The sequence below is a fragment of the Thermobia domestica genome, chromosome 16 (assembly GCF_964235325.1).
Source record: "Thermobia domestica chromosome 16, izTheDome1.hap1.1, whole genome shotgun sequence".
Classification (NCBI taxonomy): domain Eukaryota; kingdom Metazoa; phylum Arthropoda; class Insecta; order Zygentoma; family Lepismatidae; genus Thermobia; species Thermobia domestica.
In genome coordinates this window covers 178884773-178912144 of record NC_137469.1, presented here as the reverse complement: position 1 = coordinate 178912144, position 27372 = coordinate 178884773, and positions in this window count along the sequence as shown.

Below are 27372 nucleotides of genomic sequence, written 5' to 3'. Positions count from 1 at the left end.
GTGGTAAATTTCATAGGAAAATATTTATAAATACCAACATTAGAATGAGTAAAACAAAATGTTGCTAAATGGACACGAAAGTTTTATTTTCGTTTTATTGTTCTTATTTACTGCTCGTTTGACATGAAATTTGCCACATACATGTCTCTGCCGATTGTACACATACTAACATTATAAGAAATACTGGATGAATACGTTATCAAATTATATTCCTACAACAACATATTTATAGATATGCGACAATAATTTTGGACATGAGTGTACCTTCCTGAAGAAGGTGACACATCTTTTAATTCTATTGCTAATGAAGTGGTCTATTTCCTAAAATAAAAACCAACAACCAAGCAGGGCATATGCTCCCTCCTGTCCTTCTAAGCCGGTCCCTAAAGCTGAATGTAACATTACGGCCCTTTCCTGTAGTAATAGGATAAAAAAAACTCAGGATGGTCAGCCACTGGTATCGAATCCAGGACCATTCGAATGTGAAGGTGAGAGGGTAAATCTGGTGGTCATATTTTGAAAAGAAAATAAGGAAATGGATTCCACTAAAAAAGAGTCACATTGTCAATAAATTTCAGATCTTTGCCTGGGTTTTCTGCCTTTCAATTCCAAGTTGTTTTTTTTAAAACCAGGAAGGCTCTAAGTAAATTAGAATATCTACTCTCCCGTGTTTATAATATATATATATATATATATATATATTGGCATGGTTCTTCATTTTATATCAGACTCTTCCCGCACTATTCTGTTTTTTACCATAGGTAGAAATCTTTTGAGAAAGAGACAGGCGACAAGTGTTTTAGTTCTCTATGGTATGTTTGTGATCGTGGTAGAAATTTAAGTGGCTCTCTAGACACGAGGCTGAGGGCTGATATCATGTTGGTCCCTCTTTATTTTTTCTTCAGTTCTGTTTCTCTTTTAGCCAAAACAAGGAATTTCACTCTTTTGTCCCATTTGCAACCGTAACCACCCTCCTCCTGCGCTGTCCAACTTTGACCACATGCAGAGGAAAAGAAGGAAAAGGAGGGGTGCCATTTGCTTTGACGGCATTTCAGCAACAACCCCATCTGTTGCCAAAATAAGGAAACACTTTGTACTGAAAGGAGAAACTGAGGAAGCTGATACCTTCGATTTGTCAAGGTCACTTGAGTCCCGCCGACTCTTAAGGTTTCAACGTTGATAGTCATACAACAATAGATATGGATATACGTTTACTTAAGGATCGCTTTAGTATATCTTAAGAATAATACCATTATCCGTAAAAGTTTATTGTAGTCCGAAGTGGTGGTACTTTTTTATATTGCCGTTTTCAATACTGATCTAGATAGAACAAAACCGTTAAGTGCTATGTAGAAATGATGCTTGGAATCGATTTAGCGTCCCAAGAAAATATAACATCTTCAACCGTATTACTCTACCAAAATAAGAATCGGTAAAATTTTCCAGTATTTATGCTTTTAATATTGATCGAATGCAACGAAAACACCAATAGATAGGACAAAGGTTTCTTGGAATAGAATCATATCCTCAGCAAAGCATACAATTTATATTCATAATATCCTACTAAAACCGTAGGTGGCAAAATGTCCTAGGAGGTTGCGGCAATAGCTCTAAACGGCACAAAACCTAAACTGTTCTGAAACTATACGGCACTAGCCCTAAATGGAACAAGATCTAAAAATTAACTAGTTGCACAAATCCTAAATGATACAAGCCCTAAATGGCAGAAGACCTAAATGGCACAATATCTAAACGGAGTAACTGTGAAATCTCTTGTGACGCTATCATCGCGTCCATGAGAAGAATGAAGCACTACGGATCGATAGCGAAAACCACTATGTTTTATCAAATATTTATTTGTATTTGCAGCAGTTGTACTCACAAAGGTGAATGGGTTAAACCACAGAATGCATGATTGAAAGTTTGCAGGCTATTTCAAAAGAACGTAATTAAAATTTATGAGAAATTTTATAAACAATATATTTAAAACATGTACAATTATTTGTAATACACTTATTTAATCTAAAATATATGAGTTTTGAACATATTTAAAATAAGTATAATGGATACACTTTATTCAAGCCATACCCAGAGTTCGGGAAGGGATATATTGAAGTAAGAGTTATTGAATCAGTTTAGGATCAACAGATGAGTTCGAATTGTTTAAGTTTCTGTGTTTAGCGTCCTTTTGTAAGATTTTGCTTACAAAGAATGGAACCTAGTATTAACGTAGGATTTGAATCACGACCTGACTTTAAATTCTTTGCAGTTTGAAGTGCACAGATCACCTGCAAGATCAATCCTCACAATATAGGCCGTTTCCCACCAGATTATCTTACCTTCAAAACAGGTTGATTATGGGGTTATACCACCAGCCCCAGCAGCAATTGCTATTACTTTGTGGGAACATGTGAGAAAATTCATGGGAGAAAAATATACCAAATAGGACAGGTACCCTCCTTTGCAGCGTAGTGAAGTGGACCACACTCAAATTAGTGATAAACGAAATATAAATGGTCTCAACTTCCAAGACAGGGGAAATGTTTTTGATTTTTTTATTTTTAATCCCTTTTTCAAATTGCCATTTTTAACAATAGATTTTACGACTAAGTGATCTTTCTAATATATGATAATAGTACTATATGTCACATATGCCATAAGATACTCAAGAAGAATTCAAGATCATTCTAATGCAATCCTTTTTATGTAATTATTACCCAAGTCTAGTGTTGAGAAAATAGAGATAGATCTTCAGTAATTTCATTTTCTAAGTCAATTGTTAGTAGTATTTTTTGATTCAAATTATGGTACTGATTTGTTCATTTGTAATTATTATAACAAGATTTTAATTTCTTTTAAATGTAACTATTTTTGGTTTCTAAAGCCTAAGTGTAATATTAACCAAACATAGTGCTAAGAAATTAGAGCTGTATGTTCAATGAAATCCCTTTTTCAACAGAAGCGTTCTCGATTCGTAATTAATTGACTAACTAACTAACACTACGGCCTATCGAACCTCGGAGGTTGAATTTCGTGTTCACAAAAGCTCTCCACTAATATTTATCGTTAGACATCTGGATTCAGTTCCAACTTTGTATTTCTTTCTTCGAGATCCATCCTAATATTGTCCTTCCATCTGCACCTAAGTCTTCCTAATGGTCGTTCTTGATTGATCTTCCAGTTAAGACTTCGAAGGTTTTCGTCTGTTAATATTGATTCAAGATATTTGAAAATATCCATTCTAACAAAAGTAATCAACTGGAGAAAACTATTTAATTTTTGTTTGTACTAATGCACGAGCGGGTATGACTAAAATAAAGGTACTGTTGTGTCATTGTTTTTGTTCCGGATTAAAGTTAACACAGCCAGAGCGAATTTGATGAGCGCCAACAAAATTCGTTACGAATTATTCTCGAACAAATATATTTATTGATATTCTGTTCTGGAGATCTTCTCTTGATAAATACATATTTAAAGCGAATTATGAAAGTAGATATGCACTGAGAATCAAGATTAAGAAATTACTTATAATCGTATTGAGTTATTACTTCAATCCAAGTTATGAAGTATATTTTCCGAGGTGCTTTTTGGAGGTATTATTGTAGGTTTTACCCCCCAAAATACTGAATACTTTTAGGCTGGAGGAAAATTCCAGTAACCCTCGTTTTTCTCGAATAATTTTAACCATAACCAATGAGGAACATGCGAAAGCTTAAAAGAATCATACATTATGTTGTATCAAATAAGTTATTTTTAAATAGAATTCTCGTTAAATACTTTCCTTCAATCTTTGAGGTAAGGTAACTGATATTTTCATTATTGGCAAATTTCATGATTGATAAAGAAGCAAAGCAAAGTAAATGATTGATAAAAAAATATATACGATAGGCAGATTGTGTAAAATTTGAATAATTTGTATATAGATCCACTGGAATATCTTTTTGTTATCATACTAAGCATATGTATATGCTTGTAGCCCGGGGTTCGTTTTATCCATTTCACTCTCTTGTTCTCAGTCAATTTCGACTCTAAATGATAGGCATCTTTACTTAATTTGGGAGATGTAAAGTTATATTTGGTATGCCGTGACTCATGCATGTCGCATTAATTCATACTATTTTGCGGACAGATGGTTCCGCCGTTACTGTTATCACTGAACGCTATAACCACATGCTCAACACGTTTTTCATTCCTAAGTTAGGTAGGACATCGTGGTCTGTCATAAATGCGGATGTAATAGGACGGCGATACTGTCACACAACACGGAAGCGTATAGCAAATCACCACAAATATTTCCCAGGGCACCTCACCTCACGATGGTGACATCAATGGATCAGCAAGACTTTTTCCTCTTCAGACTAATTCTTTTGGGCTTACTTGAAGATGGGAGCATACACAAAGAAAATACAAACAATTGGTGGACTAGAGGAAGAATCAGAATTGAATTAGAGACATTGTATTTGATGTGCTCCACCGCACCATTCTTCTGTTTAAAAACAGAACCCAAGAATAGGGTGACCACCTGAAAGACGTGATTTTCTATAAACTTAATGTAGTGTGCAGAACTCCTGTATGTCACTCATGTATTCACCAGAGTGTGCATTAAAACTTCTTATTGCAACTCCAGATATTTGTATTTAAACTGTGACCCACAACTGTGGAACGTCCTGTGTATGTGAATGCATTTGAAAGTTACACACATATGTAACTCTGCAATGATTAAGAAAGAATCCAAAACGCAAACGATCCATTATACTATGGACGAAATTTGTTGTTGATTTTTTAACAAACAAAGAACAGGTACGTATTACGAATTGACGCGCAGCCTTTGTAATTCCCGTGGCACCATCGAGAAAATAATCAACTGTCTCACATTTTGAATTATATTTCAAAATTCAGTTTTCGTTGTATTTGTGTATATCAATATGTAACTTTTCTAAAGTCGAATTCTCTCTTTATACCAACGAGTTTTTGCTAAGGTCTATTTATCTATTTAAAATTTTTTGTTCCATTGGACAATAAGTAAAATAAGAAATTCGAAATGTTAGAAATCCTCTAGTAGGTCACAATTATCTGTTCCACCTCCCTTCGCTACCCGTTTTACGTAAAACTTGAGTTCTCTAAAAATAGAAGGAACAAAAGAAAATGCGGTAGTAGGGGGAGACGTAGGTACAAAATCGAAGTAAGCGAAGTTAGGTGGGACAGCATAGTGTAAAAAAACTTTGCACTGTAATATTCTGACACTAGATTTCAATTTGAATGTAAATGTTTTATCGAACTAGTAAGATTATTTATACCGCTAATCAGGAGTTCGCCCATACACATGATATTCATGTTAATTGCATGTTTTATTTACTTATTTATTTAACAATCACCAGGTAGAGCTAAGAGACAATTTTATACCGGATACGTAACAACAACAATAGCAATGGAAAGAATTTGGGAATATATCGGGCAGAGCCTGTTTACTAGGTATTTATTCCGGCATTTGTCTGGTTCGACTGAGAAAAACCCTGCAAAACTGAAGTTAGAATGGTCGGCAGCCAAGATCGAACCCACGACCTCCTGAAAGCTAAGCCAATATTCTACCAGTTCAACTACTTCGCTAGGTAATAGAGTTAAATATAAATTACATAAATAATTTGCAAATTTCTAATAGTACAGTTATTTTTAACCCTCAGCAAATTACTAGTGAGGGGAATTTTCTCATATTAAGTGGGGCAATTTTCCCTCATTCTCCAAGGTTTCGCACTCTGAGTAGGTAGATATCTACTGTTAACCTAAACTTATTTTTTCCTGCAACCAGCTTTTGATATCTGGAGACATGTTACTTGCAATTACGAATTTCAGACTAGAGGTCAGTTGAATATCGATTAACTTAATTTTGCTGGGGACTTGTTCCGTTTTAAAAATAATTGAACGTTTTTCACACTGATACGTACTATCGAATATGGAAATCACTTCCGATGTTAATTTACGGACTTTGGGCAGGCGAGCAATTGTATAATTCGGGGATAGGCAGTTCACGGGCTGTTTGCTTTATGGCGAACCTAGGGCCGTAGTAAACTAACGAAGGAAGGGTGTGATGTAACTCAGAGAAAATTGCACCAATTTTGATGTAGGGGTAGCTAACGGGAATAGAAACGAACATGTGAGAGCATTCGTTTCGCAGGCGTTTGGAATCAGAAATAAGGGGCCTACATATCTGGAGAAGTATTGTCTGTCAACCAAATATTGACAGCACGGAGCCTTTTGACTCTGTTGCGGCCAATTCAGATGAAGTTAAATAAAGTAGAATGAAAGCAGAAAAGATGAGCTGAACCGAAAATTTGCCAATGTTCGCCCTCATTCCCACTAGGCTAATGACAGGATACTAAATTTATCAACGTTCCTTGTTATTACCAATGGGCATGCATCATTAATTAGCTTAATATAATTATATTAAGAAAATAAAGAAAATATATACAGAAATTAATCACGGTCAACGCCAGAAAATTTCTTGGAAATTGGTTTAAACGAAGTTGTCATATTTCTTCCCTACTGCTGTCAGTACCCAAATGTTAAACGTTTGAACTCACTAATAATAACTGATTTCTTTTGTACGGGTTTTTTGATACATATGACGTAGCGCCCTTCAAAATTAAAGTATAGTGTGTTTGTTAGGCGAATTTAAAGGTATATATTTCGGGATTAGTGTTGATTAAAATAGGAACGACTGTGGATGGCCATAACAAAGATAACCGTTTGAGTATATACAAGACTGTTCATTAACATTGCTATGTTAACTCAAAGGATAAAGGAAATTTTTGATTTTGGTATAGTCACCACTAGAAAACAACAAAATGTATTGGACAGGACTAGCCTTGTAAGAACACCTTCGTTAAAGATGCAAATATAACTCAAACATTGAACTTTTATAGTGTGAACACAAAATGAACATGAGCATTTCGCGATATCGACTTATTTCTGTGTATATATTTTCTTTATTTGTTTAATATAATTTCATTGGGCTACCTAGTGATGCATTCCCAATAGACAAGAGATAAGGTGAGTAATGGCAAGGAAAGTTGACATATTTAGTACCACGACATTCCGTGGGAGTCAGGGCGAACATTCTCGCATTTTCTGTTCAGCTCATCTTTTTTTCTTTTCATTCTACTTTATTTAACTTCTTCTGGATTGGCAGCAACAGCAAGCAGAGGCTAAGTCCCATCAATATCTTATTGACAGACTATACTTCTCCAGAAATGTAGGAGCCATTATTTCTGATTCCGAACGCCTGCGAAACGAATGCTCCCCTACTTTCTGTTCTATTCGCATTTAATATTCCTACACCAAATTCGGTGCAATTATCTCTGAGCGAAATCACACCCTTTCCTCGCAAGTGAAGAGCCACAATTTTAACATACTCGATGTAGAATTTCTCATTCTTCATGACCTTAGTATTCCACAAATAGAACTACATGAAACCAAGATCGATTATCAAGTATATATAAAAAACATCTAGTGTATATGCGAGCGACTAGAATCAAACTCTTAATCATTCTCGAGGAAAGCGAGAGAGACCTCCAATTTACATTTTGATGCAGTTCCATTCAAGAAACAAACTTCCGTACTTCCGATTATTTCGGTTATGATGATACTTATGCGCTCTACAAGAAACTTCTAAGGTGAATTTAAAATAGCAGTATCGTACTTCTAGTAGTGTGTTCTCGTTATCTTATAAGATTTAGTTACATCGTAAGTTAAATGAGTCGCTTATACAATGTATGGGCACAAACGTTAAACCTAAAAAAATAACAAAAATAAATAAAATAAATAACAGAGATTCGCATGTCCTACCAAACAGAAAGATATACGTTGAGGAAGTTTTCTGTAGCTAACACAAGATATTCTGATAAAATATTAATCCTGATTATCCTGCTACTTCATCAGTACATTAACTACTCTTCCGTAAGAGAGGGAGTAATCCTTTAACAGTGTGCTAGCTATTAGGCTAGACACTTCAAAAAATAAGAGCCTCAAGGAGTGATCTCAGGAAGTTGTTTGAACACTACTATTTTTTACTGTGTAGCAACTTAATAATTGGTTACGCCAAACAGATAGTACATATACGAGTCACTGATATCGCTGTTGTAATTCATTATTATGTAGGCATTCATATTTATGTAATTTAAATGTTTTGTGGTTGTATAAGGAGCTAAGAGACTACGAGTTAATTCCCGGCAGCAGTTCACTTCATTTGTATTACTTTAATCAATCTATCGTAGAAAAAAATTCAAACATCTTACAAACAACCCTTTCAGGGGGTATTATTTCATTATACAAAAGAAGATATGTAAGTTGAAAACCCTCTACTTAATATACTTTCAACAATATTGAAATTAACTCCATCAGAGACGTAAGGTCATACAACCTATGGTAGAAGGAAGGTTGTAGATCCTCAAGAACAGAAGAAAGATCCTCAGTTCAAGTAGCAAATTACCTCAGGACTATAAGGACTGATGTAATGCTAGAAATTATTATAGGGGGCGCGGTGGCTCAGTGGTAGAGCGTTCAACTCTTGTGCTTGGGGTCCCGGGTTCGATCCCAGCCCCTGCCAAGTGAACTTTGTGGAGGACAAACACCGTGCTCGTGGGTTTTCTCGGTGTTCTCTCTTTCCTCCCACTTTCTTCATTCCACCATTTTCACTCATCTCTTATCATCACCGTCTCCTTTAGCCTAACCGGCATAACCGTGGGACGTAAAACTCAGATTTCATTTCATTTCATTTCAAATTATTATAGCTACATATTCAAATATTTCATAAAATTTAATATATATACATTGAAAATAAAGTACATTACGTAGGTTTATGTCGCCTCCACTCTTTCCCTTAATTATTATCTCTTCTAAATACTTTCTGCCAACGCTTGCAATTCTCACAAAATATGAATTTGTGTCTTCACTCCTTCATAGTCGAATGGCTAAGAGATGTGATTAATAAAGGGACACACTCAACCCATTAACCAAAATTTTATGTCGGACTACAAGGCATCAAATTCCGTTTGTAATTTACTACTCTATAACTCCTGAATAATGATTAAATTCACATTGTAAAAGCTGAAAACAATTTCAAAATTCGAAACTGCAGTATTTAATGAAGCAAGTGGAATCTGCAATAAACGTGACACAAAACTTACCGAAGTGTAATCCACATACTCCAAGAAATAAATTCAGTTTGACTTCACAGAGGGAAAGTTAGAATCAACACTTTCATATATTGAAGTTTCAGATCTGAGATTTTCTTCCTTATAGTAGAAGCCCTCTAATCCCTCTCCTTTGGGACTGGTGGTATGGTGGGAATGCAAAAAACGACGACGTATCAGAAAATATAGAAAATACGGATTTAGAATATAATAAACAATATCTGAACTTAAAAAATGACGGTATTGTTATGTACAACAAAAACAAGCAGTAAATATTAAAAACTGCACACTAGAGTAGAGTAAACACGCACAACAAAAGAAACGATACAAAAGGTGACGAAGCACTAAAGTGGATATGCGGTAACAGCAAGTAAAAACCAATGCCGCGACGGCAGTAAACAACAATGGACCTCGTAAACACCGTTGCCAGACTCACAGCTCGGAATTATTCCAAAACCTGATCTAAATTATGCTAGACTCGGTCAAATTATGCTAGATCCTCACAATTACTAATTCAGGAGTTTTTTTTTAAACGAAGTTGAGATACGATCGCTAACGAAACTTAAAATACGCAGAACTCAAGAATGCGCGGATAGAACTCAATACTTCACGCACCAAAGCTTTAACTCAACTAAACTAGTACAGTCGCTGCCGGACTCAATGGCATATATATCGTATAAGTGAAAGCAAAGTGCTTTTTACATATTTTGAAAGAAAATTACCTCGCAGCTTAAGCGGAGTTGAAAATTGTCTGCTGGTGGGGCAGATTTTGGTCGGTCTCGGACCTTTCATTTTAGGAATAAAGATGGTCATGAAGTCAGAAATAAAGATGATGAAGTTGTCAAAAAGGTGGGGGGAGAACGCCCCCCCCAGCTCCGCCCATGCCTCGCAGTTAAAGGATTAGAAAACCCTGGGTGGAGCCACAAAAAAAAGCCCAAAGCCGTTTCTAACTTAGTTGAGAAAATCAGACTGCCTGTATGGTCTACCGACTGTATGAATCAATGGAAGAGGATACATTTCTGCCGTTATTTTTCTTCCCACGACCAACTTCTTTCTCATCTCCAGGTTTTACGGCTTTTTAATAAACTTGCTGAAATTATGCTAGATTTGGGCAGGATGCTAAAAGCAAGATGCTAGATCTGGCAACGCTGCTAGTGAGTCACTGACGAGTCGGGACAAGTTCAGCTCGAGCACGGTCGGATCATGCGGAGTGGCGGAAAGCCAAGTGCGGACAAGAAGAGTTCTACTGTATTTAAATTTCAGTCACTAATTATTTACCTTTAATGAAACTTGGAAAGAATATTCTATCATTGTAAACTTGCACCGAAACCAATTTGAACATTCGACTTTTTATTCCTTTCAGAGAATTGACTGGGCTTTATGTCCTCTACTACCAGTCAAAATTGTTAAACGTTTTCCCTTAAATGCATTTGAAGGTTTCGTAAATCACACGTGTGCTATTGTTAATTGAAAAACTTTAAGATTAAGGTTTGTATTGTGAAAAGTTAGTGTTAAAAATTATTTAGGGATGTGATTGGGAGTACAGACTAACGTAAAGTGCTTTCAGAAGAAGTATCAGATCCAATAATAAATCGCGGTCAGGCAGAAGAAATTTCAAGAATAACAATCTTGGTATAATAGCAATGCTCAAGGCGTTTTCGTTTACTTTCAAAGGGGATGCCCTCGTATTTTGTTCTTTAAATTCCAATCGCAATGTCTTCTCTACACTTTTTCTCCTCAAACTGAAGTATTGGTTTCTGATTTCCCATTAATGTGATATATAGTACTGACCGTATTACTCAATAGTATTCTATCAAATTATTTTCTAAACTCCCTTATTTGCAACGTTATGAGGTCGGATTATATATCTATTTGCCAACAATAAACTTAAGACGAGAACCAAGAGAAGGGGAAAGTAAGTGTTTTGGGCCTTCAAACTCAGATGATTCTCTAACACTTTTAACAACTTTAAGAATAATTAACGCATCATTTCACATAATATCAAAGGTATGTCTATGATTGAGCAGTAAGAGTTGTCTGATGGTCCCATTTTACTTGTGTCTTGTGTATTTTGTTTGTGATTATATTTTGTTTGTTTTTGTTTGATCGATGGTTTCTACGCAATACTGATTGTTGCTAGTAGTTGTTAGTGTACAGAGGATAGTTGTCAACAACTTGGTTAGTATACTCAAAAGAGTGAGAGTTTGTTTGTACTTATGGGAAAACAAAATACGTAAAAATATATTAATAGCAATTCCTGTACAATTGTGCAAACAGACATCCAATGACTAAGTTTAGCAATATATATTGGTAAAATGGCTGGAAACCAACGTGACTTCAAATCCAAAGAGAACACCTTATATCCTTTACTGTTTTTTTGAATGTATCTGATATGGTAAATATTGTTCGCACTATCTTCTTTGCAGTTGGACTACCACCATGTTCTGCAAAAATTAAGAGAATTTCCTCAATATGCTTATAATCTCACAATGGACATCATCACCCAATTGTCCGGCTCCGATTCCAATATTGTTTTTCTAGCTGGTAGAGGACATATATATATTATTTGCGATGATAGAAATTTTTGCCATGGTACATGTAGGGATGCGCACGAGACAAGATTTGTGGCTGTCTCGACTCGAAAATGTGCTGTAAAAGTGATGTCTCGACTCAAAAAATATATATTTTTCTATTGGAAGAGCCGTGTCTCGACTCGTCTCGTGCGCATCCCTAGGTGCATGTTTTCTATTTTTTATAATTTTTAAGAGTTGTGATGTGGTTATTAGAGATTACTGCAGAAGTTCCTTACTAAACTTTGTAAACGTAGCGTTAATGAAAGAACAACCATGTAGATACATATAAGGTTTAGGGGAAGTTGTATGGTAGGTATGACCTTGACGGCAGCCATCTTGAAATCCGCCATTTTGAATTAAGGTCAAGTTTTTTAAATAGGAATAAGGTAATATGATACATAATTTTGGGCTAGAATTTAATCAGGAAGACACTGGTGAAGCTACTTTTGAGATACATACATTCGGGGAAAAGTTACAGGCATTTAATTGTTCACTTACTACGTGCGAAAGTCCCTTACCTCCGCTTCTAACTCGCGTATTAATGATAATAAGTAGATAAAAGCTTCGGCAATACATATTATGCTTAGAGGAAAGTGATACGGTAAAAATATCCTTCATGGCAGCCATCTCGAAATCCGCAATTTTGAATTAAAGTGGTTTGAAAAATGAAAACCATAGCATGTGACGCCTCATTTTAATAGCGAGTTTTCCCAAAAAGCCAACGGTATGCTTATTTTTGTTCTATAATTAAGCAATGTAAACTTAGGACTGCTTCTAATGAGCACCAAACGTCCATTATTCGATCTTTCAAATTGGCAGCATTCATAATTTTCACCGCATGTTTTAAGATTCCAACTGGCACTTTTCAGTTGCCATGGCTCGTGTTTTCTAAATTTATTACTTTTTTTAAGACTTATGATTTGTCAGTTCATTTGAAAGATCGAATAATGAACATTTGGTGCTCATTAGAAGCAGTCCTAAATTTACACTGCTTAATTATAAAACAAAAATAAGCATACCGTTGGCTTTTTGGGAAAATGTGCTATTAAAATGAGGTGTCAAAGTCTATGGTTTTTATTTTTCAAACTTCACTTTAATTCAAACGGCGGATTTCCAGATGGCTGCCGTCAGGGATAAACTTACCGTATCAATTCCCTCTACGCATAATATGTATTTCCGAAGCTTTTATCCACTTATTATCATTAATACGCGGATTAGAAGCGGAGGTAAGGGACTTTCGCACGTAGTAAGTGAACAATTAAAGCCTGTAACATTTCCCCAAATAGATTTATCTCAAAAGTAGCTTCACCAGTGTCTTCCTGATTAAATTCTAGACCGAAATTATGTATGATATTACCCTATTCCTATTTAAAAAACTTGACCTTAATTCATAATGGCTGATTTCAAGCCGTCAAGGTCATACCTACCATACAACTTCCCCCTAGGTCTTATATGTATCTACATGGTTGTTTTTTCATTAACGCTACGCTTACAAAGGTTAGTAAGGGACTTCTGCAGTAATCTCTAATAACCACATCACAACTCTTAAAAATTATATAAAAAATAGAAAACATGCATCATGGCAAAAATTTATGTCATCACAAATAATATATATATATATGTCCTCTATCAGGTAGAAAAATTCCATTGAAAACGGAGCCGGACAATTGGGTGATTTCCCTTGTCAGAGATAATATGTATTATGATGCTAGAGCCATTGGTTCATTTTTAAAAACTTAGCGGCATTTACGCTTCTCCCTTGTTATGAAAATAAACTGTCCTTAAAGCAGAAACACGAAAATACGACGTGTATAATAATATAATATAAAATATATAAAAAATACAAAAAAGCACCGCACCCTCAAAGAAAACATTTATATTGTAGTTCAGTTTGAATTTACTTTCATCATCAACATAATATTAGAAAGCGGGATCAGAAACATTCAAAGAAACGACAAGTGGTAGTGTAACCTGAAGACTGATCACAGAATGACAATTAAATAAAAGAACTGCACGCCATACTAAATCACAATTCTGCTGATTCAAGTGGTCTAGCAATAGAGTCTTGGTTTCTTGATATTTCTAATATCTTCCCTTCACCACCATGAGATTGAGCCGGTTCGCGGAGTGCAGATAGTGTGTGAGATCATTGGTTAGAACACAGCTCACGCCAAGTGGACTTTGCTGTGGATAAACATCGTGTGCATGGATTTTCTCAAGGTTCTCCCGTTTGGAAATACGTTTGTTCAGCATTTCGTTCATGGTCATCATCACCGTCTCCTTTAATCACAGTGCATAATCGTGGAACGTTCTAAAAAGAAGATATATCTTAATGATTTTATATTAATGCTAGTCCATTTAAAATACCTTGTTGAGCAAGTATCTGCCCGCTCTTCTATGGTTGGTCATCGTTGCGCTTGTATATATTGACAACATGTCTTTTTGGTCAACGCAGAAGTTCTTGGTCAACGCGAAAATGTAGACTTTGCTATTAGAATCTATTGAACCCATCCTCATTCCCCATTTAGAAAGCACATCTAAATCTCTTGACATCATGATATCTAAATATCTTGATCTTAGAAATTGACAATAAACTCTGTTTTGCTTGTCCCAGGAACAAGTTAGCTTGAGAAAATTGTTTCGAGTATTAATACTTGAAAGCAACTTTGTCCAATATTTTTATATACACAATGAAATAAAGTAAATATTTGCTTACACGTACTACGTCTTGTGACTCTATTACACCCTTTAATGATTTCTTTTCAGAGATTAAAGAAATTATTTCCACGAATGTTATCGCTATTTAAAAATTATCGATCTCATTTACCTAAATGTCTAATTCCCCATTCTTCCACTGGGTATAAGTTATGATCACATAATAGGGAGGATATAATTTTTAGTAATCTTTATTATTTTTCAATAAACAAATGTTCATCAAACAAGAAAGTACATATATAGAATTATTCCTTCAAACGAATCGTAGCGAAGTTAAGATAACAATTTTATTGCAGTAGTTGTGTAAAAAAGAGTTATTTGAAAACTTTAAATAATATTACATTTTAGTACATAAATCCTACAGCTGAGTCAGAGAATGTAGAGAAACTTTATAGAAGTAGATGATTAAAACATACTATTTTAAGGTTATAGTTGAATAAGATTTTTATGTATATATATATATATATGTTCGAAATAACATTTGAAATACTTACAGTTTTCCATGCAATCAATAAATTAAAAATATATATTACGAAATATATCCTCTTGAGTGACAGCTTCACATCAACCATTACGAAACTTTGAATTAAAATATAATGTATTTGACTTTTGAATCATGAAATATATATAAATAAAAAGTATTCACAATATACTCTAAATCTTGAAGTATCACATCACTGGTATATCGCGTAATCTTGTGAATTGTTTGTCATAACTAAACATGGATTACCGATCACTGAAAAGACGTTTTCCGCTGTAAACGATCGCTAAGATAAAGGACCAAAATAATGAACCTACATTAATTCCAAGAACACCACTAACTACGCCTCATACTTAAAAGTTGCATTTCATCACAATATAATATTTCAAGAAAAAGAAACGAGTTTTCTTTTATATTAAAATGTTTTTGAAAACAGATTTCACATTGATAACATGAAAAGCAACATGCAATTTACAAGTTTGCTCTGAAAGCTATAAACTCACTACTGTTAAGTAAAAGAAAACTTACACATAAAAACACCTAAGTTCATTAAAGCTGGCACATAGTAAAACCACTACAATACCTATTGAGGTACAAGAAATGAATATAAACTTATTTTCTTAAAATACAAAATATGGTTCCGCCATTTCAATGGTAACATGATCAAGAGAGGAAACTGCCAAATGGGTTGTTATACATTTTCCTGTGATTGTTCGGACAAGCTTTCCATATATAAATATTATAACGATTATGCAAAACAATGATGCTTGTTCAGAAAATACGAAACTTATCTGGGAAAACGTGTGTTTCTATTCATCAAATAAAATTCTCTCCCATTCACCTTATTGCTGCAAGTACGTAAAAGTAAAAAATAACAAAACGCTAACGATAAATAAATCTCAAAGCACATCAGAAATAGAAAGATGAATATCAATACAAACATGGCCAATCTGAACTATATTTCTTGTTTAAAATTTCCTATTTTTTAATGTACGAATATAAGAAAATAAAATATAATGTTCCTAAATGTTTTACACCTTACCCTGACATAAAATACCTGATTTTTATTGCATTTTGGTTTCGCAGAACATTTCAGATGCGTGTACCTTCACTCTTTACGATTATTCGATTACTCAGTCAATACCATGTGATATATATATATATGAGAGAGAGAGAGAAACGTGTTTCAAAAATGCACTCGAAACATTGATAAATAGAAGCAAACTTAAAGTAAATGGACGAAATATTTCAGGAGCCATAAAACTTGAAATACATAGACTAAAAAAAAGTTTACTTTAAGCTTCCTTCGGTGGTTTTCCATTAACAACATTTTATATAATTAACCTGTAGCCTCCGCACTTCAAATTGCAAAGAAAATTAAATAAATCTTATTCATGTTTCAAATAACATCTTTATAACTGGTTAATGTTTTTTAACCTTTTTTTTGATACTAATTCACACTAAAAATCTTCGAAATATTTTAGAAAGAAAAACGTATTTTTTTAAAACTCAGTGGTTTACCTACCCTATCACTTATATTAAGTTTTATAAAATTACAAAAATGGATGAACTTTATATTCTGAATTTGCTATATAGAAACTAATTATCCAACTACATAAAAATAACAGAAATGAAAGTTTGAAAACAGATAGTTGTAATTCGCCCATTTTATTACTGTTTATTTTGAAAGTAAATGTCACAACTAGTGGATTTTGAATTAAGATACTAAATAAATATAATAAATGGTTAGAATCAAACCACCCTAATTATTTTGTACATTGGTAAGCTTCTCTTGCAATACTATCGATAAGGCTACTAGCTGAATCATTAAGGTATGCAAGTAATTTATCAGATCACAAGTGTAAATGCAATAAAAGCAAGTTGAATTTAGTATTAAAGTTGGCAAGGAATTGGTGACAATCGACACAAAGTTTCAAGGTCAAAATTTAGGAAACGAATTACCTTCGTTCTCCACAACACATATCACAGAGAAGTATGCTAAACTGATGCTATCAGTATGTTAAATAAATGAAGACCTCGGGGAAAACAATGATAAACCTCATTTAAAATCGAGTGAGTTAGTTACAAAAAAAAAAAAAAACAAAACAAAACAATGATAACACTCATGTGAGCTGAATCACGGAGACAATTCAAGACAATTCAAGAAAATAGCATACTGAATATGCTGTTGTTTCAAACTTGAACTCTTTCAACAATTCAGCTCACATGAGTGTTATCCTTGTTTTTCTGTAACTAACTTACTTGTTTTTAAATGAGGGTTATCATTATTTCCCCCCGATGTCTTCAAATACTAAATGTGTGGAATAAATGAATTAGTATCAATCCTAAGATACCTCAAACGTCTTCTAAACATCCATAGATTTTTTGTCCTTATCTCAAACATGAATTGTCTTGAAGTCAATAGTGTAATATTTTTGTTGCATTTTTAGTCATAACGAAATCAGTATCAGTTTGTGTGTTACAGATTTTATCATTAACATACCTTTTAAAGGCTGCTGAATATAAACGTAAGTTAACAGTATAATAATCATATTAACAACATATGTTAAGTGGAAGTCCAGTTTGATAGATTGTCAAAAGTTCCCAATTGTAAATAAGGTAATTGAAACGTAAGTAATTCCACATATATTCACAATCAATTTACAACCCTTTTAATATAATTTCACGTGTTCCCTTCCAGTGGATCTTAGATCTGTCATAGTAGTACTAAGTCATTGGTGAAGTTGGTCTTATTGGTCTCACTAATGGACCGTACTACATCGTATATAATAGCAAAGATGAAATATTTGGAAAATGGTGCCTCGAGCGATTCTTCCAACGTGGCAGATCCAAGGCGAAAAGGCACCTGTCAGACTAGTGTAAAAGAGAATCCTAAACCTCTCAACACCATCTGGCCAACGATTAGGTCACTATCTCTGTAACGATAAGACCAGCATTGCAGTTTCTCTATCAGGATAAACCGCACAGTTTGAAAACTATCTGAAACTTCTACGGATACATTTCTACGAATACAATGATGATCAATTTGAAGGAAATATTTCACAAACTTTACCTGTTAGTCCGTAATAGACAAAGGACTATCACAAGTCGGATGTACTGTCTTTCTCTGGCCTAAACTTAGTGCCCTGACCCATAATATAGCCTTCCGATTCAGTATCATACCATTGTCATGACTTTCATAACACTGATATATGGTTCGGCAACAGGCGACTCGTTTTAGAATCCATGAAAGTTTCGTGGTTTAAGATTTGTACACTTGCTTCAGACCATCTTACAGAACATTTGTCACTTCAACCATGCACAGCTCCAAAACTTCTCGCTTCCATTATTGCTTTTGGTACAGTTCGCAGCAAAAAACCTGCAACATGAGCATGCAAGTTTATTGTGAAACGAGGAAGTCTTTTGCTCCAAAAATAAGTGTGTAGGGGGAAGGCCGAGGTTTCTCCTGGCGTGATTCGTGCACTTAGATGTTATGTTGATTCCCTGTGCTGTTAGGCGTAGTTTCACAATAAACTTACATGCTTGTGCTGCAGGTTTTTTGCTGCTGACTGTACAATTCTATCAGTAATATTTAACTCTTGAAAAAGACATCTGCTGGATTTTTGAGAAAACGACTAACATTTGTGTCAAGCCCGTAGTCTTTCGGGTAGCTTAAATAAAGAGTGACACTCTAGAAGTTCAACTTCATTCCCAATTAGCACCCTGAAGGGAGGGTGAAATTGTGTCATAGAGAACATTTGACAACAACCGAAATTAGCGTCCAATTCATAGATTTTTGGATTCATAATTAATTGGTAGCATTCCGATTAGTTTAAACGATAGAGTCCCCTTGGCAACTTAAGTTGCCAGGAACATTTTTCGTCATAGCGTAGAAATTTATGGATTGGCATTGCCGGTTTTAACCGTGAAGTAACTTTGGAGTTTGTTTTGTTATAGCATCGTTGCATTTTCTTTGTATGATATATTGACACTAGGTTAGCACTTTTTTTGGGGGGGGTACAATGTGATTTTGAAGAGGAAGACACAACTGGATTGATTTGAAAGACACTAAAGGAAGGATTGAAGGCCTCTAAAGGAAGGATAGATTTGACTTTAATAGTTATATTTTTGCACTGTATTTTCACCCTCAAATTTGTAACTTTACAAAATGTTCCCTTTCTTGAATATGTACGTGCCTGTTGCCAAGTTAAGTTCTCTGTGTAAAAAACAAAAAAAATTCTCAAGATTATTGTAGTATCTATTTTAGAGTACTCTTAGGACCAAATAAGCGAAAAAACGTTTTCAAATACCTATGGGGAATCCTGGATACTAATGGGTTAATTTCAGCCTCCAATAAAGGTAAGACCCCACACCACACCCAGGGAGAGAAGTAGAGGGTATCATAAAAATTATCAAAAACTACAGACACTAGTCAAGAGTCAATAGTTTTTGTGGTCGCTGAGATGAATAGCAATACTTCCGATGACGTTTAAGTCCAAGTTCAGTTCGATTAGTACTTTTGGTGGTGGAAATCGTGGCATGATAAAAATATTGATTTTTGACACTACCTGTATCATTTACATCCACGTTTAACTCCCATTAGCACCCATCGACTGGTGAGAAGGTATTAACATAAAAATGTACCCAGATCAAAACTTACACACTCGGAAAATGTCAAAACATCCACATAAACGGCCTTAATCTATACACTAATTGATAAATCCTCAAAATCCATGAAAGGTCATAACCCCCACAGCAAAATCCCTTACATTCACGAAGTATAAAAGCTTCAACGCAGTTGGTCATATCCCCTCTTCAAATTGACAAGGCCATCAAATGCAAAAACGGCCATAATTTCCACATTCAACAATTGTTAAAGCACCCACAAAATCACTTGTAACTGCCACATATAAGAACTTTCAAAATCCCCAGATAAATGAAGAAAAAACACACACATTAGATTAAAAAAACCTCACAATCTGAAACTGCTACAACCACCACATAAATGGACCAAAGCTTCACATAATGAACAGATATCCCACACTTCGAAACGATTATCGCTCTAAGCTTTGTAAATTTCACATGCTGATTTTTTTTTAAAAAAGTCCACAAACGCTTAAGATCCAAAGTGAACAAGATTAAAGTTGGATGAAAACTACACGTCAAACCGGTCATAGCTCCACACAAATGGAAAAAATCTCACATACAACTAGACAGAACCAGCACACTTCGAAACGATCATCAATCAAACACAAAGAAGAGAACCATCATACTTCAAAACAATCATAAACCCTATGCAAATGGACAAATCTCTGTGCGTTGAAACGGTCATAACACCCACACATTTGTACGAAACTGCTCTCACTTGATGCGTTCATAACCCCGACACAAACGAAGAAAGCCGCCACACACCGAAACGTTCATAAGAACCACATAAGTGGATAAAAAGCCTACACATTAAAGCGTTTTTAACTACCACACGTCACAAATATCCGGACATAAAATTTGCAGCAGTATAGAGTTGATGCTCTTTTTATAGTTGATACTTCAAGTAAAAATGTGCAAATATGGTTTGAATTCTTATGTTAAGAGGTAAGACATTGCGTTACTAAGATAAGTGAACGTTGTGAGAAACTGAGATATATTTTACGATTTTATTTCGATACAGGGGCAAATGATGCACAAACGCGAAAATAAATTAGAGCTGTTTATGAGGAAGATGAGTTATCGAAAACAAACTTTAAAAGACGATTCAGTTGCTTTCGTTCCTTAAATTTTGATGTCGAAGACGCTCCTCGCAGAGGCCGGCCCATCACAACACGAATCACACAGAGCCAACTCGTATCTGGACTGTCGACAATTAGGGCACGTGCACTTAGTAAGTCAAAATAAACGACTGGAACTAGTAAACAAAAAGTGTGTCGTGTAACACATTGAGACACCAAATAAAAAAAAAAATCTTTATCATCGTTTGAGAAATTGACAGAACTTGTCTTGGAGGCTTTAATGCATACGCCATATCCAGGATTTTGCACTTCCAGACTATCATTCGTATCAGTCTGCGCATAATTTTCAGAATAGTGTCAGGTTTTAAAAAAAAGCCTGTCAATTTTTTGATCAGAGAAACAGAAATTCTATAACGACGATATTATTGTGTTGGGAAAATAGCAGAAAGTCCTGGAATGAAATAGTGGTTTCACAATGTTAATTTTAATTTAGAATTAATGTGTTCTCAATTTTGACCCGTCTTGTTGAGAGTGTGATAATAAATAGCTTACTTAGAATATACGAGGCGCATATAGAAAGTAATTTTCCCACACGTCCCATACCAAGGAAACCGTGTGCTGCCCGAAGCGACTGCATGCACGTAAGAGAGTAAAATCCTAGCATGTTGCATGCATCAGTGGAATGTCCCGAATTCTCTCAGTAGCGCAGCAGCAGTGGTTAAAGAGTGATGTTCCTATTTCAGCTACATCCGCGTGTGAAGTGTGAGAAGTGAGAAAGTTTTTGAATGCACAAGGAATAGCGGCAATTAAAATTCATCGTCAGCTGTGTACGTTTATATGCGTAACGTCGTGAGCAACCAGCACGATAATACCCGCCCGCACACAGCTCGCCAGACAACAGATCTCCTGCAGCAGTTCAGCTGAGACATTTTGGATCATCCATCACATAGCAAGGACCTCGCTCCGAGTAAATACTATTAGTTCTTACACCTCAAAACATTGCTATCAGGCTATTGTGCAGCCAAAATGTCTTGAGCCGTGGCAAAAATGCGAACTAAAGCTCACACCCTCGCACACCCACGCGTTGAGCCAATAAGGGTTCAGTTGTTGCTAAGTGAGAGAAAGCCACTGGAATTCCTTCAGCCGATAGCAGCGCCTGCCATTGGAAACTAGGGATCAAGTCAATGTGGCATATCTTTAACACCTGCATTTTCAGAATGACGCAGAGGCTGATGAGTTTGTCACACAGGGGTTCCTATTTCAGGCGGCCGAGTTGTATGACACATTTATAGACAAGTGGGTCCCACGATATGATAAGTGTCTTAATTCCTGTGCTAAATAAGTCGAAAAATAGCTAAACACATCTTGGTACAATAAACGTTTGTTTCAATTGCGTTTTGTTTCTATTCAAAAACTGGTAAAGTTACTTTTTGGATGCACTTCGTATTTCAGGACCAACCAATTGTTGAATAAAGTATTGAGTTTGCCGGCTGTCCTGTAGCCTAAATGAGATACTAGGAAATGAATGGTAACAAGATATTGGTAAATTGACATGACCTATCCTGAGAAATAATCATGCAATTTAGTTACGTGAACTGATTTGAACATTTGCAGTAATACCAATTCGTTTGTTCTCCGCTAGCAAATACGTTACTAATTCTAATAATCCAATTTTTTTCTGTATTTTCGAATTTCTGAAATAATGTGTGTAGGGACCCATTTGTAATGAATATCTTACTTAGTAAATCAGGACAACACATAAGTACTGTAAATGAGCCAAACCAGTTATGCACTTTTTAAAAGATAAATTAATTTCTAGCTTAATTATCACTGTACTCCTTTTCCAAATTAAAACTTCATCTCATGCACATTAAAGAAGCAGTCAGTAGAAGATATCCGTCGTCCCTTTGATGTTGGTTATCAAATATTGGCAACCTGTTGATGTATAATCTATGAGACTATGATAACTTAGTGGTATTCACTTGGACTGCATGAACTCAACTGAAATATATGATTTTACATCTAGTGGGAAACCATAATCTATATCGCAACCCGTGTATGCGCAGAGGCCTCGCATACAACGTCAGAAAATCCGAAAGTATTTAGGAAATAGACTGATATGCCAAGTTATTCAGGCGGCAGTATATTCTTGAGCCTGGTGGTAATTATTTGCACGATTGACGACTCAGAATTAGCATTGATTTCTCTTTTAGTCCCCAAAATAAGCAATTATGCTTCTCTAACCGTGAAAGACATTAGCAGTGTGTTTGGGCCACGTATTACAAAGAAACGCACCGTACGCAGTAAGTATATAAAATTACATAACGGTAGCACAACAATGAAAATCCACTCAGCAGTCACCGACCAACAGCATGTTCTGATGGTGTCCTCAAGAATATCGAGAAACTGTACTGTTGAAAGATGTTCATGCAATTGCAAATGAGTTTGGTTTATACCATACACCTGATGTCGACCGGCTTTATGCAATTGGTAAGATGAAGAAGTTGGTTTCATTGGGTAACAAGCCTCGCACTGTAGCTCAGTGGTAAAGCATTTTTCTTCTGCTGTCAGTGGGGACTGGTTCGATCCCATGACTTCTGAGTTTGTAGAACACAACATCGTGTACGTAGGCTTTTTTGTAGTCTCTTCATACATCACCATTTCTCCAACTCAGTTCTAATTATTCATTTTTATTAAATATTCGCCTTCTTTCTCCTACTAGGCATTATCGTGACACTTTAAACTAGACATTTTAATTTGATTTAACTTTCTAGATAAGGAAATAAATTAGCTTCTTTTATACACCGTAAGCTTCCCTTCACAGTTATCCACATTTTACCCATCCGAGTGTCGGAGTACCCAAGATTCTAACTGTTAGAGCCATCCGAGTGTTTGGCGGATCCGGAAAGCTTCTTTGGTATGTCATTACAATGAATTATATTGAAATGTTAAACCTTCTTGTGCAGTTTACTCGAACGTTAGGAAATGTGACATATTATGTTTCCCCGAGTCCTTGATTTTAATATGCCTAGTAATGCTTTTGAATTTGAATTTTAAAATACTGTATATATATGAGAAGTTGTAAAGGAAGTGACATGTCACGTTTTCATATATAAGTAATGTATGAACCAATGAGAGAAAAAAAAATAAGTAAGATAAGCGGGCAATCAGTGTACTACCTTAGAACAAACAGACGGGGAAGTTGGCAAGGTTCTATAATTCAGTTCTCTCGGAGGTGAGATAGTGTGGTAGGGTCGATCTTGCAGGATGGTACGTGTGCCTACCATCTTTACAACAATCAAGTCCTGACCATAGTTCGGAGTCCACTTTAACAGTTGGCCCTGCCTTTCGTAAGGTTGGTGTTCCATAAGAACACAAAACACAAAAATTCATTGAGAACGAGCATAAGAACAAAAATCGGCCCTAGGCAATTTGGCGCCCAGTGCAATGTCATCATTTCTCTGCTCTTTCTCCAGAAAGAATAAATCATAAAATCCCAAATTTTAAGTATGCTACCCTATCATGAACAACGAAGGGGATGGAAACAGCACTCACACTCAGAAATGCACAAACACAACAAGTACAATGTCGCTGTGTCTGTTTTTTCTTTACATAATAATATATTGTGTTGGTGAAAGAAAAAAGGAAAGACACCTGGAAAGGGAAGATGGTAATCCTTTTATAGAATCCAATATCGAGCTTCACTCACAATATATTAGATTGCAATTCCAGTGCGAATAACTCATTTATTTTTATTTCTTGACTTCCCTTTAACATTTGTTAAAAATATTTAATAAAAGCTTGTTTCCATCTTTAATGGTAAGGAATTCTTTTGTGACAATGACAAGACTAGATTTCATATCAAAACTATGATAATCAAATAAATGGACCAGGCGAACGATTGCAAAATTGAATTTTTCTATTTGACAACAATGAAGGAATTCGTGCTGCCATTTCTTTGATCATTTGCTTTATCATAGTCCATGTGATCTTAAATTAATGTGAAGTAAACATGATATATTAATGTAGTATTTAAGTAGAAGGTTTTCTTAGGAAATTTAACTATCATGAATTCTGTTTCCAACAAGAAACATTTATTTTAAAACAATATAGCTATGGCAGATTTTGCAGCCCCGTACAAATGTATGTGTTGCACATGTGGTAGAGGTGGCCCTGATAAGAACACAGTATTCGTGTACGGTTAAGGCATCGAGAATGTAGTCATTTTTTTCCGACTTGTTACGAGTAAGATTTTTTAATCTTTTAACTTTTAGCACTAACTCTGCCGTTAACAAAGGATAGACAAGTTTGGAAATGATTGTTCTACAAGTTTCAGTGCAACCAAATTGGAAAGAAAAATGAAAATGCAAGGTAAATTTATGGAAGGCACTGATACATTACAAGGATGACATTTATGTAACTAAATATCGTCCCTATTATCTCCAACAAAATCATAGTTTCCCTATTATCTCCTTTAATCAAACGAGATGGATGATTAATGGAAAGAGATATGAGAATATGAAATTAAATACATTAAATCAATCGTATTTGTAACCCTTTAGTTACAATGACATAGTTACAATGACATATGTAGTATTACTTTTTTAAGATTCTGGTCCTAAAAAGTTTAAACGTCACTGTATAACAATAGAAGGTATAATCGTGTTTTAGTGTATATTTTTTTAAGTTTACATCCCGAATCCGTTTTTGTCTTCTTTTAAATAAAATTAATTTCGAAGTTTCAGAATTATTAAGTATGTAAGTTTCCGGGAAATAATGCATTCTATTTATATATTAATATTCTACGTAAATTTTCGTGTATGTGCATCTCATTTAGATAATTATAAAATATATATTATTGTATGGATATAATTCATATGTTATTGCTTTGATAGAACTTTCTGTTATGTCTATCTTGTTCTTTTTCTACATTTGCATAAGCACTGCTCACTGTGCTATCCGAACCAATTGGAAAATTATCTCCAAATCTTAACATATTTGAAATGAAATGAAATTTTTGAGTTTTACGTCCGACGGTTATGCCGGTAAGGATGAGGATTCTCAGAAATAAATGCAATGATGGAATGAAGAAAGTCAGAGGAACCCCGACAAAGCCCATGCACATGGTGTTTGGCCACCACAAGGTTCACTTAGCCCCAGCTGGGATCGCACTAAGAAGCCCAAACAGCAGAGGTGAACACTCTACCACTGAGCCATCGCAGCCTAATCGTAATTGATTGTTACTTACTAAAATACTACTTACAAAATTATAATACTGTAACGTTTTAAATTATAACATGAGAATTGCACAATTCCTTAAGGTACTCCTACTCTGGTGATAGTCTGTTGGCTTTAAAACGTCAGTTAAAATTCTATTATATTACATTACAACTTAATGGTGAAGTGTGATGAAATATGGTAGACACGCCAATCGATGGGCTGACTAAGCTAAACAGAATGATAGTCCTGAGGGTAGAAGCTCATGCGTAGATTTCGAGAAAGTTATTAATTTCTAAAATAAAACTGTAAGAATACTGTCACTTACGGTTCCCGAGCTCTTGTTCCATTTCTTGATTATCTTTTACCTATTTGAAGACATCACATAATTGCACTAAAATTAGCTGTATTTTAATTTCGCACTATGTACAGTTATTCTGCTGATATCATTATGAAGAGCTTAAGAGGCTCCGTCACGGCAAAATTAAAATACGGTAATGTTATAGAAATTATGTGATATCTTGAAATGGGTAAAAGATAATCAAAATGTGGAACACGAGCGTCCTAGACAGTATTATTTTGCATGACGTACCGTTAACACGACTCATCTAGTAGCTTTCCATATGCAGCCATTTATAAACGCGAAAATAAATGCCGATTTTCTAAATGGCTAGAAATCGAAAGCAGATATGTAAGTCGTGATAACGTTATCTCATGTAAAATAATATTGTTTAGTTAGCTTTTTTCCACTTTTCAATTATCCTTAAAAGATTTCAAGATATCTCGTAATTACTGTAAAATTAGCGATATTTTGTTTATTATTTATTATATATTTATTATTTATTATATATTTATTATTATTATTATTATTATTATTATTATTATTATTATTTTGCTTTCATGGGACCTCTGAAGCTCTTTGTTATATCGGCAGGACGACAGTACATATTATTGTCAATGTGATATCACTTATATATTTTCATCTACTCTTGAATTTTAACTTGAGTTTAACTAAAATACTTTGGAAATGTAAGATACAGTACATACTAATCTATAAATCACATTGAAATGAAGAATGAAACAAGCTTGACTGTAAATTTTCCGAGAAAATAAAAAAATAGAAAGTGTGTATCGCTAAAAAGTGTCGTTTTACCGTAACCGTGTCGTAAATTACATTAACCGAAACAAACCAATAACCTAACTATATATACAACCGCATAAACTGATATGTAATAAGGAACACTTCTATTTGAAGCGGAAAGTTGAAACTTGGTATGATTGTATCTTTCCAGCACTAACCCACACGGAAATTGCCAAATGTGGTGAAAATTTTTAATTTTTAGAGAGTCTGAAAGCTAGGTGAAATTCCCCATGTTACTTAAATGGGCGATTTTCTGAACATATAGTCTTATATCTTAGGTAATTTGAACTGGAATAAAAACTGGAAATTCGGTATGCTTGCACTTTTTCCA